This window comes from Leptodactylus fuscus, chromosome 7 (assembly GCF_031893055.1).
Source record: "Leptodactylus fuscus isolate aLepFus1 chromosome 7, aLepFus1.hap2, whole genome shotgun sequence".
Taxonomy (NCBI): Eukaryota; Metazoa; Chordata; class Amphibia; order Anura; family Leptodactylidae; genus Leptodactylus; species Leptodactylus fuscus.
Genome location: NC_134271.1, coordinates 10,596,787 through 10,615,679, shown reverse-complemented (window position 1 = coordinate 10,615,679; position 18,893 = coordinate 10,596,787). Strand labels below are relative to the sequence as shown.

The 18,893-nt window shown below is 44.0% G+C and overlaps 1 protein-coding gene across 2 annotated transcripts in view; it reads left to right on the top strand.

Annotated features, from left to right (window-relative positions):
- Window positions 1-18,893, top strand: part of DENND2B (DENN domain containing 2B) — a 107,665-nt gene that overhangs the window by 16,750 nt on the left and 72,022 nt on the right. Inside the window, exon 2 of one of the 2 annotated variants that reach the window (XM_075280966.1) lies at window positions 14,030-14,146. The gene's annotated coding sequence lies outside the window, so the exon portion shown is untranslated. Of the gene's footprint in view, window positions 1-14,029; window positions 14,147-17,124; window positions 17,373-18,893 lie in introns of those variants that run through there. The other variant, XM_075280967.1, reaches the window with a different exon arrangement.

The window sequence follows — 18,893 nt, the reverse complement described above, 5'->3', positions numbered from 1 at the left end:
CAAAAGGCAGAATATTCTCAGGATATGTTCTTAGTTAAGGAACAAATACTTTGTTAAGGAAATACTAGGAGATATCCTGGAAATCCTTTTATTCCGCCTGCTGTATCATTTGGTTCATCTGTCCTGCACCCTTACCTATGTACCAGGAGGGATCAGCGGCGGCAGAAGTCTTCTACAGTTCACCTGACAAAGAAATCTAGAGTCCGGTCATCGCTACAAGCATTTTTCTGCTTCTTCATTGCTTTACAATCCTGTCTATGAAGCACTTTCCTGCTTTTTTCCCACATATATGACATTGTTCGTTTTTTAGCAGTGTGTTGTGTGTCAGTCTTCACTGTAATGCTAGTGTTTTATCAGAAAAGTCAGGACAAATAGGACCATAACCCCAGATAGAGTAGACCTGTATTGCACAGAATTGTACTAGAACTTGTTTGTAAATGATCAGATAAACCCAAAGGAGGTGACCCCCATAGTAGCAGCTCCTTGCTGGTTCAGACTTTGCTATATTGCATCAGTCCAGAGCTAGGGTCGCATTGCTATACATCAGAGCCAGATGCCCCCTCTGTGCACAGCTTCGTGCTGAACAGAGGCGTGACTGTAACCTCCTGGGCCCCAATGCAAAATCTGTAATGGGGTCCCCACTTACCATGTGCTATCTATAATACTGGTGTTTTCCTTTATTGTAGAGATTCCTTTGTGCTCCCTCAGGCTCAGGGCCCAGTAGCGATTGCTACCTCTGCACCCCCTATAGCTACCCCCTTGTCCCCTGAAATGCCCCCCTTACTTTGCACGACATCTGTTGCACGGTTTGCATCCAAGAGGCAGAAGATGAGTCATAGACGGATCCGGGCGGCTTCTATAAGACGCAAATTATCAGACTCTTGTTTATTTGTCCTCTCCATTATCGCAAGGAAACATTTATTTCAAGGAAAACAAGAACTTCGTGACTTCAGCCGCCGTAATCCCGGATTCTTATTTCTTACGTAAATATTTGAGTAAGTCGGATCTGGTAACATTTACTGTCAGGGAGTCGGGAGGAGGTCGGCTCAGATCTGGGACTCTCCTGGGTTTGGACTCTGTGAAATCATTGTATACATACATATCAGGTCACAGTTCAGCAGCAATTGGGACCTCAGTGAGAGTCAGAATATTAATTCTGCAGGTAGAGACAGCTGTAAGTCACTTATGTCACCTACCTGTAGTCATCTATGGACCACACATATAGCAAGATAACATATGTATAACTGATCAGCGTCCTGTACCCCAAGTGTCAGTGTGTTATTAATATGTACCCCTAGTATCAGCGTGTCATTGTCCTGTACCCCAAGTATCAGCGTGTCATTGTCCTGTACCCCAAGTGTCAGCGTGTCATTATCCTGTACCCCAAGTATCAGCCTGTCATTATCCTGTACCCTAAGTATCAGCCTGTCATTATCCTGTACCCCAAGTATCAGCCTGTCATTATTCTGTACCCCAAGTATCAGCGGGTCTTTATCCTGTACCCCAAGTGTCAGCCTGTCATTATTCTGTACCCCAAGTATCAGCGGGTCTTTATCCTGTACCCCAAGTGTCAGCGTGTCATTGTTCTGTACCCCAAGTATCAGCGGGTCTTTATCCTGTACCCCCAAGTCTCAGCCTGTCATTATCCTGTACCCCAAGTGTTGGTGTGTCATTATCTTATACCCCAAGTATCAGCCTGTCATTATCCTGTACCCCAAGTGTCAGCATGTTATTGTTCTGTACCCCAAGTATCAGCGGGTCTTTATCCTGTACCCCAAGTCTCAACATGCCATTATCCTGTACCCCAAGTGTCAGCCTGTCATTATCCTGTACCAACAAGTGTCAGCCTGTCATTATCCTGTACCCCAAGTATCAGCCTGTCATTATCCTGTACCCCAAGTGTCAGCCTGTCTTTATCCTGTACCCCAAGTATCAGCCTGTCATTATCCTGTACCCCAAGTACCGGCGTGTCATTGTCCTGTATCCCAAGTGTCAGCGTGTCATTGTTCTCTACCCCAAGTGCCAGCGTAACATTGTCCTATACCCCGAGTGGTGTTGTGTCATTATCCTGTACCCCAAGTCTCAGCTTGACATTATACTATACCTCAAGTGTCAGCATGTCATTATCCTGTACCCCAAGTGTCAGCGTGACATTATCCTGTACCCCGAGTGGTGTTGTGTCATTATCCTGTACCCCAAGTGTCAGCGTGTCATTATCCTGTACCCCAAGTCTCAGCTTGACATTATACTATACCTCAAGTGTCAGCATGTCATTGTCCTGTCTCCAGAGTGTCATTATGTCATTCTCCGGTACCACAAATGTCAGTGTATAATTTCCCTGTATCCCAAGTGTTCTTCATCGCCCCTTTATTTTGTGCCGTGTTCTCCTTTAAGGTTTTTAGATTTCCTGTAGTAATGGTCTATGTATGACCTGATATGACGCGCACATATTCCAGCACCGTACAAGTCCCAGACTAATGGAAACTTCCACAATTGCCTCAGTTGTTAGAACATCTCATACTTTCTGTCATATTCTGGGGAGACGTCCAGGACGCAGCATTGTCTACAGATCAATATGAGTCTAAACATTCCCATGTCCAGAAAAATATATCCTGATAATCTCCTGCAGCATAAAAGGAGGAATAAGGGGGAATGTACAACTGGCGGAGATTTTAGATGCTGGCGCACAGACATCACGAGATGCGCCAAAATATTTACAAGGCATACAGCTCCATAATTTTGGTGCACCTCGCGCCAATGCAGACTGATCTACTAAACAATAATGTCTGAATCGATGAATGGAGTGGGTAAAGCAGATCGAGTATAATCGGTAATAACCTGAACAAGGCTCTGTCAGACATTACTAAACATCTTGCTCACTGTCCTCTGTAACCTGAAGAGAATCTATTGCCCAGAATAACAGAAATGTTCATTCTTTCTGTTTTTTTGCAATCATAAAAACATGGAACAAAATATCTAGAACACATTCATTCTGTGTCCAAGGACAAGCGTCTGAGGAGAGGACATAGGGAACATTGTCTAACCATGGTTATAATCTTCTTCCCATGCCTAGCCTTAAACTGGCTCTTGTTATCTTGTTATTGGTGATGGTTGGATTAACATATAATGGCGGGAGTAGGAATTGTACAGGTTTGATATAGAGATATTAGAGACTTCTGACCGCAGCTAGGGCTCCATTTTTTTCACATGAGCCACTGTAATGTTGAGCATTCAGTTCAGCTTTACATTATATTACTGCTTGTGGCATCAGTGCATTAAATGGAGGCTAAGTGGCCGCTTCCCCTTGGCCATAACAGTTGATAACATTACTTATCCTGTACTGATCCTGAGTTACATCCTGTATTATACTCCAGAGCTGCACTCACTATTCTGCTGGTACAGTCACTGTGTACATACATTACATTACTTATCCTGTATTATACTCCAGAGCTGCGCTCACTATTCTGCTGGTACAGTCGCTGTGTACATACATTACATTACTTATCCTGTATTATACTCCAGAGCTGCACTCACTATTCTGCTGGTACAGTCACTGTGTACATACATTACTTATCCTGTATTATACTCCAGAGCTGCGCTCACTATTCTGCTGGTGCAGTCACTGTGTACATACATTACATTACTTATCCTGTATTATACTCCAGAGCTGCGCTCACTATTCTACTGGTACAGTCACTGTGTACATACATACATTACTTATCCTGTATTATACTCCAGAGCTGCGCTCACTATTCTGCTGGTACAGTCACTGTGTACATACATTACATTACTTGTCCTGTATTATACTCCAGAGCTGCGCTCACTATTATGCTGGTACAGTCACTGTGTACATACATTACATTACTTATCCTGTATTATACTCCAGAGCTGCGCTCACTATTCTGCTGGTACAGTCACTGTGTACATACATTACATGACTTATCCTGTATTATACTCCAGAGCTGCGCTCACTATTCTGCTGGTGCAGTCACTGTGTACATACATTACATTACTTATCCTGTATTATACTCCAGAGCTGCACTCACTATTCTGCTGGTACAGTCACTGTGTACATACATTACTTATCCTGTATTATACTCCAGAGCTGCGCTCACTATTCTGCTGGTGCAGTCACTGTGTCCATACATTACATTACTTATCCTGTATTATACTCCAGAGCTGCGCTCACTATTCTACTGGTACAGTCACTGTGTACATACATACATTACTTATCCTGTATTATACTCCAGAGCTGCGCTCACTATTCTGCTGGTACAGTCACTGTGTACATACATTACATTACTTGTCCTGTATTATACTCCAGAGCTGCGCTCACTATTCTGCTGGTACAGTCACTGTGTACATACATTACATTACTTATCCTGTATTATACTCCAGAGCTGCGCTCACTATTCTGCTGGTACAGTCACTGTGTACATACATTACATGACTTATCCTGTATTATACTCCAGAGCTGCGCTCACTATTCTGCTGGTACAGTCGCTGTGTACATACATTACATTACTTATCCTGTATTATACTCCAGAGCTGCGCTCACTATTCTGCTGGTACAGTCACTGTGTACATACATTACATTACTTATCCTGTATTATACTCCAGAGCTGCGCTCACTGTTCTGTAGACGTCACGTCTCAGTAGACAATATAAATGTGTATCAGTGACTTTGTGCTTTATGTGTAGACTTGTAAAACAATCTGGAATCTGCGGCTTTTCTATATTTCTCTAGTCCTGATGTTCCAGGTGTCTGATCACTTTGCGGCCTGGATAGAGAGCCGGTGAGGTTTGTGCTTTGTTGGCTTTAGATCTACATTCACATCTGCTAATCATTGAATTTGCTTCGATTTGTGTGTAATGGAGGTTATGGCTACAGATGACATGTGCAGCTGTCAGAATTTCTCTGAAAGGTCCAGGTCTTGTCAGGGGCGTAACATAGAAATCAATGGGCCACATAGTAAAAATGAGTCACTTAGACTGCCCCCTACTGAGAGCTGTAAGGAAAGTCAAAGAAAACCATCATTTCATCTTATATCTTTACAGAGGTTGGAACAGTGTTTTCACGTAGGCCTCATGCACACAACCAAGTGTGTAGGACAAGTCAGTTACCATTTTTTTTAATGGAAGAGCCAAGTGCATGGTGAACCCACCATTGGAAGAGCCAAGTGCATGAGGCCAAACATATACCCAGATCTTCTTACTGCCTGCAGCTGCCATTAGTAGGCGCTCACAGCAACCAACGACTGTACCCTGGGAAACAAGAAGCCATTCAGTGCTGGGGTCCCTTTCTCCAAAGTCTCAATAGGATTTACGGGGTTGGCCCCTGTATTTGTTAGGTTACATGCACACGCGTGTCTGCATGTGCCCGGTCCATAGTAAAATTGTACAGACGGCACATGGATGACATCCGATATCTGGTGGTTGCTCACATGTATAGTATTTCTCATGTCAGAAATAAAGGAGAGGGCTGCAGTGCTATAGAGGGACTAGCTAGTACAAATGGTGCTAATATAGCTATCTCGGGGATCCCCTTTAAATTATCAGAATGAGGATCTCCTGACCAGGAGAGGGGGGTTCGTGCACATTCCTCCTCATGGAAAGAAGGGGTTCCTAATCCAGCTCCGATACAAGTTTATGGCATGTTATTTTGATACACTATAAATGTTGCAGAGGATAATACCCCTTTAAGTTTATTGCAGCCCTTGGGATTGGATCAGTCAGACACGGTGGCCCTCGCACCAGTAAAGGTTGTGTATTCCTGCTGTAAGTGGTATAAGGGTTAATTCCCATCTGTTGGTGCTGAGATCCCTGGATATTCAGCAAATAGCAGCCCACTCCTCCCTCTGTCCTTTGGGACAGGAATCTCATTACCTTTACTTTACAACTTACTGCACCGTCACTAAATGAGAAACCAGATGTAGCGTGTAATAACGGAGTAAACATATGTGGATATGTACATGAGAAGATCTCCATGTTAACATGACTGTAAGCACTCTTAGTCCTAGCCTGCAGAATAGTAGACAGTTGTGACATCATCAGACAATATGACATCACTGTGTACTTATCATCCCAGTACGCCATCACGTGTATTGTATGATACAATGTAACCTTATTGCAGTCTGTGTACACGATACAACAACGTACAATACAATGTAATCCTGCTGGGACCTGTGTACTATAATGTACTATAAAATGTGGGGTCTGTGTACCTGATACAACAACCTACAGTGTAACCCATCTGGGGTCTGTGTACCTGATACAACAACCTACAGTGTAACCTATCTGGGGTCTGTGTACCTGATACAACAATGTATGATATAACGTAGCCCTGCCAGGACTCGTATAACTGATACAATAATATACAATCCAGTGTCACCCTTCTGGGGCCCATGTACCCCATACAACAATATAAAATACAATGTAACCCAGCAGGGGCCCATGTACCCAATACAACAATATACAATGTAACCCTGCAGGGGCCCGTGTATCAGATACAACAATATACAATGTAACCCTGCAGGGGCCCATGTACCCCATACAACAATGTACAAAACAAAGTATCCCTATTGGAAACAGATATACCATATGACTATTGTGATACTTTTGTTGGGTTCCATTACATTGGTAGTTTTTAGTAAGATCTTTTTTTGCTGAGTTTTGCAGTTTTATCCCATAGACTTGTTTTTTTTTCCCCCTCAAAAACCTCAGGGTCATCGCTGCCACGTGAAGAGAGCTCTGTTTTAGCTGGCCCTGACCTCTGACACCTAGTCCCCTCCCCTTTTGTGCAACCTCTTAACCCTTGTTATTGCTTTCGCCCTCCTTTCCAGAACATGCTGCTGCTCCCCTATGTACCCACTGCTGCCTCTATACCTGTTGATTTATCGTTGGGCTCCAGAATATTTTTTGTATGGTTTTTTTTGCTGAGTCCACATCTTCCCGTGGTACTGAGGGTATCTGATATCCCTGTACCACCCTGCGGTGAGCGTCCAGCGCTGACCTGACTGCGGTGTCATGTGTGCGGCAGGAAGCAGCTGATGAAAACAGAAAAATGTAACAAAGGAGGAGAATAATTTTTTCCAACAACTCCTAAAAGTTTTCGGGTCTTTGAAGAAGGGAGGATGTGTGGTTTACAATGAAATGTAAGATTTTAGTTTTAGCTACACTGTGCACTGCTGGCCCTTATGGATACAACCTAACAGGCTGTAACATGATGGTAGGGAATATTTAGGTAGTATACTGCGGTGTACATACATGATCTATCGCCTACAGGCAGTGCTGGAGTAGCGGGGCTACTTGTATATAGCTAAGTGAGGCATGTCCCTGCAGGGGTAGGTGGGTCGGAGGGATGTCTTACTGGTGGGTTGCCAGGGGGAGCTAACAGGTTAAGATAGGAGGATAAGACAGAAGTGACTACCTACAGACAGACCTAGACTTGGTGACCAAGATATTATCTCCAAGGGAGCAAATATGGCTGACAGAAAGTAGCTGAAGGCAGGAGAGTTCTGGAGCACAACACAAGATTTGGGGCAGGGGGAACTCTCCATACACATTGAATGTCCATTGGATGTAAAGGCAATTATTGATAATGTGACTTAAAGGATGTTTTTTGTCCTGTAGGTGGCGCCGCTGGCTTCAGTGTCCCTTTTCCCTCCCGTATCTTTTAGTATAAGGCACAACCCTATGTCCACATCAGACCATATTTAGTGACCGCAACTCGGGCAACGTTGCAACAACAAATGAGACTGCACAGCTAATACAACTGGAACCAGGGTAGTGCCATCTGCTAGAGCCACACCAGGGAGAACCGACTTTAAGCGGTACTCCATCCTAGTCTCTATTGGATCAAATGAATCCAAGCAGAATCTAAGTCATTTCTTGTCCCTGATTTCCAGTATAGTCCACTTTCGGCCCATTTTGGTGGCACGTGTACATGGCAGCCCCTAGGGTTGAGACTTCCCAGTAGCTGCTCTTTGGTAAAGCTACAGCTTGGTGGAATTTCCCTTTAATAGACGGGAGTGATGTGTCTACAAGATGAAGCAGCATGTAGACCCCTGTCCTGGCAGATCCTGGATTCGTGAGCAGCTGGGACCTGAACAGACGGACTGCGGCCGAACTATACTGCCAAAACTTTCTTGGAGCAAACTTTACAAACTGTGAGTCACGCACTGACTTCCCGACCTCTGCACCTCTTTGCTGGATTTCTGCTGATCAGCAAGTTTCCTGCACCGCTTACTGGAGGCTCAGTGATGCCTCTGGATAGTATGCAAGATCCCCCAAAACAGTACCTGGAGACACCCTGCCCCCTCCTGTATAACAGGTTCCCCCACCACCTGTCTTCCGATAGGATTGACACTTTCCTGTGACTTCACATCACACAGGGTTATGTCCGTACCATACAAATACAAACCAGATTTTCGGCCTTGAAACTTCCAGTGTAAAATTTGCAGCATTTATAGTAGCAAAATAAATTTTAATCTTGTAATCTATGTGGTATGGATGTAAAATCCAGCATATCACTTGAGGCTGGCAGTTTCCATTGCGGATTTCGCCGTTTACAATGCAATCTACAGCGAATTGCAATGAATATTTTCCACACATCCACTTCACCATAGAGTCTGTGAGAACGGGACAGACAGTACAGAGATGGCAGCTGCGTGCTGTCCATGTTTGCCATGGACTTTATTAATGGAATAGATGGACCGAGTTGCAGGAATATGACCTGTTCCATTTTATGGCCCCCACATGGATCAGTGGCATTTGCACAAATGAATGTCTTTGTAGAATAGGAGGAAATCCACGCAAACACGGAATGAACGTACAAACTCCTTGCAGATGTTGTTCCTGGCAGGATTTGAAACCAGGACTCCAGCGCTGCAAGGCTATAGTGCTAACCACTGAGCCACCGTGTTGCCCCAGGTCAATATACATTTTGCAATAGATATGCATCAGAAATCAGAGGCTGCGCACAGATCCGAACAAGGATTAACTTCCGTGTAATGTGCAAGTTTTTAGGTAAAATTGGAACAAATATTGACTGTTCTGCAGATTTTAGAATCCACTCTGTTTTTTATTCCGTGCAGATTTTTCCTTCTGGAATGATAGTAGATTGGAGGGATTCTCATCAATCCTGGCTGCTCTCTCCAGACTGGTGACTACACCAAACCCGCTATAACAGATCCTAATGGATCCCACTGGTTTTTAATGGATCTGTATCTATTGTATGTAGAAGGCAAAGATATCCCAGAAACAGCGGAGTAGACCTTGAAGACTTCTTAGGATAGAGAGCTTCCTCCTGTGCGCTGTAGTGCGATTATATTCTTGTCCACTGTGTGGCACCATTGTCTGACTGACAAGCCCCTGGCATGTCGTTTGCTCCTCGCTGTCATTTCCATAGACTGATACATATGTATAAGAAGTCTCATTTTCGGACAGTGACCACATGTATGCAACGAAACGCAGCCGGAAAAGTTATGTAACGTGTGCGAGGGAAATGGGGCGAGCAAACGGCGCCAACTGTATGAAAGACGTTCTATAGAGTTAGTAGTATAGAACTATGTAGACACATACGGTAGGTCTGTATAGGAGCTGGATACCCGAAAATGGTAGGACTCTAAATAAAGGAATATTGTTGTTCCATTTTTTTTATAGGAGAAGGTAGAAACGTACATTGCAGAAGTCTACACACCCTTTTGTTTGTAGAAATGATGTCTCCGGCTTCTTCATGGCGTTAACAGTATCCAGACTGATCTCCGCGGCCTCTGGATCTGGTCCTGATTTACACGTATCCTCGGCCCAGCTCCTGATACATTCATAGAATTGTCTTCTTCTCTCTGCACGGGGCCGATTGTCCTCCTGCTGAGCAATTTTAGGCTGTAATGGATATCAATGAATTCCCAGGGAATACCTCGTAAAACCTGCAGGCAGGGGTGTAGCTATAGGGGGCGCAGAGATAGCAATGGCTACCGGGCCTGGAGCCTGAGGGGTCCCAAGGGTCTCTCTACCAGTGTTATAGATACAATGGGGGTGCTTGAAATTACTGTGTAATTTCCATTCAGGAATCCTGTTCAAATTGGGGATCAGTGGTCACCCATCTTTTCCAGACTACTGATCAGCAAATGTACTAAGCTGACAGCTTCAACTCCCTGTTGGATGTATCAGTTGCCACCCAGCTTTCCAAGAGTAGATGAATCTAATTTTCACTATAATGTGGGAGGGGGGGGGGAGCACTGCCACAGAGCGCTGGACTCTCACATGGGACGGGGTCGCAGCTTCTTACTAAAATGAAATTTTCGCTTAAATGACTGAACCGATTGTTTTAATTCACATTCTTGCCGGGTTCAGGCCGGAGCGCGCTCAGTGTGTTCTTGTAGGGCGCGGCAAGTGTGCAACATATGTAAAAATACCACAAGTATGACATCAGCAAAAATGCTGCTGCTCAGCACTCCTGTGTGTAACCCCGAAATCTTCATTATGTAGGAATAACCCACTTTTGGTGTGAACATGGCCTAAATGCACAGGAGGAGGCTATTTTAAGGACCTGTGCGCATGAACATAGCTGTTTTCCATATATTGTCTCCATTTATGGATCTATAATGGGGGATAGTATATGGAGTTATTCATTTCTATGACCCCATATACACGTCCATAGGCTATAGAAACCATGCACAGAATATGGCGCTATTCTTATTCCTGTCTGTGGGTTCACACAAGTCTTTTTGCAGATTGCTGTGTGCCAGTGGCCCCCTTACCGCTGAGCTGCACATGTTCACATATGGTATCGCTGTCCCTACTTCTCACAGCAGAGGGTTTGTTACAGTATATCAGTCTTGACCAGGGGTAAGCAACGTTCAGCACGCCATCTGTTGCAAAACTACAACTCCCAGCATGCATACTTCCCGTACTGTTCTTGGAACTCCCATGGAAGTGAATGGAGCCTGTTGGGAGTTGTAGTTTCAGGGCTCGTTCACACGGAGTTTTTTGGCAGCAGATTTTGAGGCGGAATCCGCCTCAAAATCCAATGCCAAAAAGGGCTTCCATTGAGTTCAGTGGGAGCCGCTCGCTTCTTTTTTCCGCTAGCTAGTATCGGAAAAAAGAAGCGACGTACCTCTTCTTCCCGCAGATTCAGCAGCTGATTCGGTGTCCGCAGTGCGAGACTCGCTCCCGATTAGGCCTATTCATTCGGGCCTAATCCGGAGCAGGATACCGGTGCACTCCATCGGCATACCATGCAGCTAGTTGCGACAGAATGTTCACAAAGCAGAACACCCTGCACTGTTACATTGTAACGTATCACCTCCACCTCCGCAGTCACTTTTCAGAACCATTATGTGTATCAATGTCCACAGAATACGTTTTCATTTTATGAGGCTTATTATCAGATGTCCGCAGCCATGTATAACATGTATAACACATCCCGGGAGCAGAAGAGAACACTCACCCTCCGGGCCAGTCACCTTCCAGCAGGTCATGCTATATACATGGCCCCATGCTATAGGTATAGGTCATGGCCTCTTGTGCATGATCAGATAGAGGCCTCTGCTCTGTACACATGTACCAGGCAGCACATGTACAGACATGGGGCTTACATGTGTATGGCCGGCAGTAGATTGGTCAGTTCCCATCTTCAGTGCAACGTGTATGTAGAAAACATGTCGGTCATTCCTTAGAGTCTTTAGGGTGATTATGGAGGATGGAAAGTACCAGAATCCACTTTAAGAAGGACCCGCAGCATTCACCGATATATCAGAGATGTGTTTAGTATTACTAGTGATTAGTACAGACATCCAGATACTTGTACATACTAATACATAATGATCCATAAGATCCATCACAGGGCAATAAAAGATACGCAGTGAGCCCGGCCTAGGTACTGCCAATATTTTATTGCCTTATAATCTGGACTCCGATTTTATGGATCATTATGTACTAATATCATTAGTAATATGTACAAGTGCCTGAATGTCACTAATCACTTGTAAATACTAAATACATTTCTGATACGTTCACAAGTGCTGGCGATTGTTCATAAAGTGAATTCTGTCTGTACATAGGACTGGGCTGTCAGTATATAGAACTGTACTGTCTGTACATAGGACTGGGCTGTCAGTATATAGAACTGTACTGTCTGTACATAGGACTGGGCTGCTAGTATATAGGACTGGGCTGCCAGTATATAGGACTGGGCTGTCCGTACATAGGTCTGGGCTGCCAGTATATAGGACTGTACTGTCCGTACATAGAACTGTACTGTCTGTACATAGGACTGGGCTGCCACTATATAGGACTGGGCTGTCCGTACATAGAACTGTACTGTCTGTACATAGGACTGGGCTGTCCGTACATAGGTCTGGGCTGCCAGTATATAGGACTGGGCTGCCAGTATATAGGACTGTACTGTCCGTACATAGAACTGTACTGTCTGTACATAGGACTGGGCTGCCACTATATAGGACTGGGCTGTCCGTACATAGAACTGTACTGTCTGTACATAGGACTGGGCTGTCCGTACATAGGTCTGGGCTGCCAGTATATAGGACTGGGCTGCCAGTATATAGGACTGTACTGTCCGTACATAGAACTGTACTGTCTGTACATAGGACTGGGCTGCCACTATATAGGACTGGGCTGTCCGTACATAGAACTGTACTGTCCGTACATAGGTCTGGGCTGCCAGTATATAGGACTGGGCTGTCGGTATATAGGACTGGGCTGTCAGTATATAGGACTGTGCTGTCTGTACATAGAACTGTACAGTCCGTACATAGGTCTGGGCTGCCAGTATATAGGACTAGGCTGTCCGTACATAGGACTGTACTGTCTGTACATAGGTCTGGGCTGCCAGTATATAGGACTGAGCTGTCCGTACATAGGACTGGGTTTCCATACATAGGACTGTACTGTCTGTACATAAGCCTGGGCTACCTGTACATAGCATTGTGCTGCCTATACATCAGGCTGCACTTCCTGTACTTAGGACTGCGCTGTCTCTTTATAGGACTGAGATTCTGCACATAGGACTGTGCTGTCCATACAGATGACTAGACATGAGACATCCAAGGCCAGACGTCTCAGACTCATGCTGTAAATTTGCCCCATTGCTGGGAATACTGTAATTATATCTTATTACTTTTTCTCAGCATCATTATTACTGATATTATCCCTATTATACCTTGCTCATGAATACAATACTAGAATCATAGTAAAGACTAACACTAGTTAGGGGGATATGACATCATATATTGATCTACATTTTCCTGTTTCTCAGGGTGTGTAGAAAGCTGGGTGATCGCCATACTGGTGTTGCAATAGCGCCATGTGTGGGCACAGATGTAGCTGTAAGTCACAGATCCGGATTGTTCAGATTTAAGCCTGCAGTTACTTTGTGGCTCATGACACACAGACGCTTTGTTTATGGCGCCGGTCACATGGTCCTTCCTTCTCGTTCCTGAATGATACATTTTATTCATATTTACTGGCTCTTAAAGTGACAGTGCACTAAGTATACAGCCATCTTGGAGATATGTGACAGTGACCAGAGTATTTCCATTGGAGAAAGATGTTTCTTTGTAAGAGATACAGAAGAACATTTCCCCATGACTGGTGATTCACTGCCAATAACATGTTCTAAACTGGAAGTGGAACTACAAGTACCAGCACTGTGCTAGCGTAACAAATGTATCATCATCATCCACTGTTACAAATAGGAAAACTTTCTTACTATTCTTTATAAGGCACATCACAAGGAACCGTGACATATCTGTAATATGATAGAAAAATCTTACAATACTCACCTCAACTACTACAGAACATCAGTATGCAATTCACAGCTGCTGCAGAGCCTCATAATACTCACCTCCTCTGCTGCAGAGCCTCACAATGCGCACCTTAGCTACTGCAGAACCTCATAACACACATCTCTGAGCTCTGTCACCTGTATATACATTATCCTTTGTATATCTGAATGTTATTGCTCTAGTTATTATTATGCTTATTTCTTTTTCTCTTTGTTTTGCAGGCTCTGATAACATTTCACTCTCGACCCCCCACACATTTGTGTCTACACTAGTAGAAGGATGTAAGGATCTTGGGAGCCTGCTGCTTTTTAACCACTTATCACAGAGCCCATATCCAGGTAAGATCCCTTAGTGCTCATATACCCCCAGCAGTCATATATCAGTCTCCTATAACCTCAATCGATCTCCTTTTATTTATCGGGATGTATATTGTGATTGATGAGAACGACATCTTTATGTCTCATTTATTCTGCAGTGATCTCTATGTCTCCCTCACATGTAATAGAGACCAGTGATGTAGCCATAGAGGTTGATATTACTGTTCCTGGGTCTCTACTGGACCCTAGTTATCCTCAGGCCTCTCTACTGGACTCTAGTTATCCTCAGGCCTCTCTACTGGACTCTAGTTATCCTCAGGTCTCTCTACTGGACCCTAGTTATCCTCAGGCCTCTCTACTGGACTCTAGTTATCCTCATTCCTCTCTACTGGACCCTAGTTATCCTCAGGTCTCTCTACTGGACCCTAGTTATCCTCAGGCCTCTCTACTGGACCCTAGTTATCCTCAGTCCTCTCTACTGGACTCTAGTTATCCTCAGTCCTCTCTACTGGACCCTAGTTATCCTCAGTCCTCTCTACTGGACTCTAGTTATCCTCAGTCCTCTCTACTGGACCCTAGTTATCCTCAGTCCTCTCTACTGGACCCTAGTTATCCTCAGTCCTCTCTACTGGACTCTAGTTATCCTCAGTCCTCTCTACTGGACCCTAGTTATCCTCAGACCTCTCTACTGGACTCTAGTTATCCTCAGGTCTCTCTACTGGACCCTAGTTATCCTCATTCCTCTCTACTGGACCCTAGTTATCCTCAGTCCTCTCTACTGGACTCTAGTTATCCTCAGTCCTCTCTACTGGACCCTAGTTATCCTCAGTCCTCTCTACTGGACCCTAGTTATCCTCAGTCCTCTCTACTGGACTCTAGTTATCCTCAGTCCTCTCTACTGGACCCTAGTTATCCTCAGACCTCTCTACTGGACTCTAGTTATCCCCAGACCTCTCTACTGGACTCTAGTTATCCTCAGACCTCTCTACTGGACCCTAGTTATCCTCAGGCCTCTCTACTGGACCCTAGTTATCCCCAGGCCTCTCTACTGGACTCTAGTTATCCTCAGGCCTCTCTACTGGACTCTAGTTATCCTCAGTCCTCTCTACTGGACCCTAGTTATCCTCAGTCCTCTCTACTGGACTCTAGTTATCCTCAGTCCTCTCTACTGGACCCTAGTTATCCTCAGACCTCTCTACTGGACTCTAGTTATCCTCAGGTCTCTCTACTGGACCCTAGTTATCCTCATTCCTCTCTACTGGACCCTAGTTATCCTCAGTCCTCTCTACTGGACTCTAGTTATCCTCAGTCCTCTCTACTGGACCCTAGTTATCCTCAGTCCTCTCTACTGGACCCTAGTTATCCTCAGTCCTCTCTACTGGACTCTAGTTATCCTCAGTCCTCTCTACTGGACCCTAGTTATCCTCAGACCTCTCTACTGGACTCTAGTTATCCCCAGACCTCTCTACTGGACTCTAGTTATCCTCAGACCTCTCTACTGGACCCTAGTTATCCTCAGGCCTCTCTACTGGACCCTAGTTGTCCTCATTCCTCTCTACTGGACTCTAGTTATCCTTAGGCCTCTCTACTGGACCCTAGTTAGCCTCAGACCTCTCTATTGGGCCCTAGTTATCCTCAGACCCCTCTATTGGGCCCTAGTTATCCTCAGGCCTCTCTACTGGACTCTAATTATCCTTGGGCCTCTTTTCTGGAGCCCATTTTTGATATTCCCCTGTAATAGAGCATTTTCCCACCAATTTCTAGTGTGCATTGAAACTGATGAGTGTTTATAAATTGCAGGGAATGTTGATGGGGTTGTAAATAGTTGCTCCTGAATCCCCTCAGTCATTTCAGTATGCCACAATCAGATATTTTACATTGGGCAGTCTATCGGTTCTTTCACACAGGCAGATTTTGCGCCCAGTGTCCAGCAATGATTGGTGATAATAATGTATTGGCCAATGGTTATATACTTAAGTGGAGCAGCGATCGTCGGTATGGGGACATCCAATTATTAATATTATCATTCCATCCCATAAAGCCTGCATTTATCAGCGTCACATCCCCTGCTTACATAGTACAGAGGTAGGCAACTCTTGTAATTTTTATAAAAACCTCCAGCATGCAAACTTGTTCTGAAGTTCTTTGAACTCCTATAGAAGTCAGTGAAGTTTGCTGGAAGTTGTAGTTTCAGAGTATGCGGAGTCAAACCCTCGCACATCCCATATTGATGGGCTGTTTTAAGGATAAACCATCAATATTAGAAACTGTAAAACCCCTTTAAGGCTGTGTTCACATCTGCATCAGAAATCTGTTACTCATGCCATCATATTTGACAATGATGAAGGCTAGGCTCACATTTGTGTTGAAAAAAACAAAAAGATCTAAAAAAATTTACATGACGGAAATCCAACCGACGCCATTATAGACAAAGGGGTCTATCAGGTGCCATTGGTGTCTGTCATGTGATGGATCCTGCACGGCTGTTATTTTTGTTTTTCTGTTCCTATAACCTGAGTGTAGATATGAACACATCCTTAGCACTATTTTTTGCCCGAAAAATAAAAAATGCCGTGGTGGCCCTGGTTTCCCGCTGTCGGTAGGGGCTGTTGGTAGCATGATATCCATTTGGGTTATATCTCTGGTCTTTGTTTTGTTGACTAATGCAGATCCAAATGACTCCCAGCACCTAGTAATGGGGGCTACAACTCTAGAAGCGATTCTAGAAGTGCTCTGCATTCAGTCTGCAATGTGTAGGCATGGGATTCAAAGCAGAACCTCAGTCTGGGCCCTTGGGCCATGGCCTTTGCTATCAGGATGCCTCCTGTAAGTGAAAGTTTTTGCTGGGAACCGTATGTAAATGAATATAGAAAGTTCTTTGTGTTGTAGTTCCTGCTGCTCCGCTATCACTGGATGTGCTGGGGGTGGAGAGGAGGAGAGGGGTTGTACTTCTCCGCACACTGCTGCCTGACACTCTGCTCTTTGCTGGAGCTTGTTGCTGCTGGGTGGGGGCTACAAACTTCACATAGGGGCCATTTCCATCGATGTGACCATTGCCCTGGTCAGCCAAGGAGGAGAGGTCCAGCCTGGTGTGGGAGGAGGTCACAGGAGACAGATGTGGGGCTCACACAGTCTCCCAGGGGTCTTGATCTGCTGAGATTACACAGGACTTGCCCATAGGATAAGGATTTGTGTGGGAAATACAAAGCTGAGAATGGAGCGGAGAGGACGGAGCTGCACCCTGGAGGTAAAACATTACAACCCCCACTCTCCTCTCTGCTGAGTCTGGCAAGAGTTTTGTCTCTTTTTGTCCCATGGTGACGTTCTTTGCTTTTATTGTCTATTATGATATATATATATATATATATATATATATATATATATATATATATATATATATATTTCACTGTATGTCGTGGCTATGTCCGGAGGGGTTACATACCAAGTAGCAGATCATCATCATCGCTGTGCAATGTGCTGCAGAAAGGGTTAAGGGCTGAGCCGGTTACACATTAGCGGAGTGATGTAATGCTGCACATTGTGGATCTATTCTAGAGATAACCCTATTAAGCAAATACAGAATAGCCTTGGATTTGTGGAAATGGAAAGAGCAGCAACCGACCACAGTACACAGATTACCGGGACCCATGAATTAAAAATCCAGATTTTTCACACTGATCACCTTCGGTTCAGTCAGTGACATCATGGAGTTATTGTAGCACATCAGTATGAGATTTAGTTACCTCCTGTTCTCTGACCACAACTGTATGCTGCAATGATATCAACATCAAGTCTTAGTATACTTATACAGGAGTGATCACACTGATATAATGTATACTTATACAAGAATAGTCACACTGATATAATGTATATGCTTATACAGGAATTATCACTCTGATATAATGTATACTTATACAAGAATAGTTACACTGATATAACGTATATGCTTATGCAGGAATTATCACACTGATATAATGTATACTTATACAGGAGTGATCACACTGATATAATGTATACTTTATTGTCACACTGGTATAATGTATACTCTTTAGGAATGATCACACTGATACAATCTATACTTTACAGTCATAGTCACACTGATACAATGTATATTTATATAGGAATGATCCCACCAATGCAGTGTATACCTAACAGTCACACTGATACATTGTATACCTTACAGTCACACTGATACATTGTATACCTTACAGTCACACTGATACATTGTATACCTTACAGTCACACTGATGCATTGTGTACCCTACAGTCACACTGATACATTGTATACCTTACAGTCACACTGATACATTGTATATGTTACAGTCACACTGATATATTGTATACCTTACAGTCACACTGATACATTGTATACCCTACAGTCACACTGATACATTGTATACCTTACAGTCACACTGATACATTGTATACCTTACAGTCACACTGATACATTGTATACCCTACAGTCACACTGATACATTGTATACCTTACAGTCACACTGATACATTGTATACCTTACAGTCACACTGATACATTGTATACCTTACAGTCACACTGATACATTGTTTACCCTACAGTCACACTGATACATTGTATACCTTATAGTCACACGGATACATTGTATACCTTACCGTCACACTGATACATTGTATACCCTACAGTCACACTGATACATTGTATACCTTATAGTCACACGGATACATTGTATACCTTACAGTCACACTGATACATTGTATACCTTACAGTCACACTGATACATTGTATACCCTA